Below are 541 nucleotides of genomic sequence, written 5' to 3' on the forward strand. Positions count from 1 at the left end.
ATGAACCCTCAATATGAGAAATTTAAATCACAACCACAACATAACTAGAATATTCCCACAAGTGGGTGTGGGAAAGGTGGGTGTACACAAACCTTACCTCTACCTGTGGGGTAGACAGGTTATTTTCAATAGACCATCGGCTCAAGAAAATCATTTTTTTTTAAGATTTGAAAGAAATGCAATAGTAAAAGTTATGATAAAACATACAAAGAAAGAGAAATATTGATAGTACAAATATTAAAAATAAGTAAAATAAAAGAGACAACAGAAGTAATAGAATCGGAGCATAAGAAAAATACTAGCATACTAGTAATCATACATGTATGGAAACAGATAACGCTACAAGTTAGAACCCTGCTCTACCACAGTGAAGAGTGAAGACGCTCTACTACCTACTAACTATCTACCTTAATTCTCGAACTCCATATTCTCCTATCTAGGGTCATATCCTCGGTGAGCTGAAGAAGTGTCATATCATGTCTAATCACCTCTCCCCAATTTTTTCTCGGTCTACCTCGACCTTTCCTCAAACCTATCATCG

The sequence above is a fragment of the Lycium ferocissimum genome, chromosome 8, assembly GCF_029784015.1.
Source record: "Lycium ferocissimum isolate CSIRO_LF1 chromosome 8, AGI_CSIRO_Lferr_CH_V1, whole genome shotgun sequence".
NCBI lineage: Eukaryota > Viridiplantae > Streptophyta > Magnoliopsida > Solanales > Solanaceae > Lycium > Lycium ferocissimum.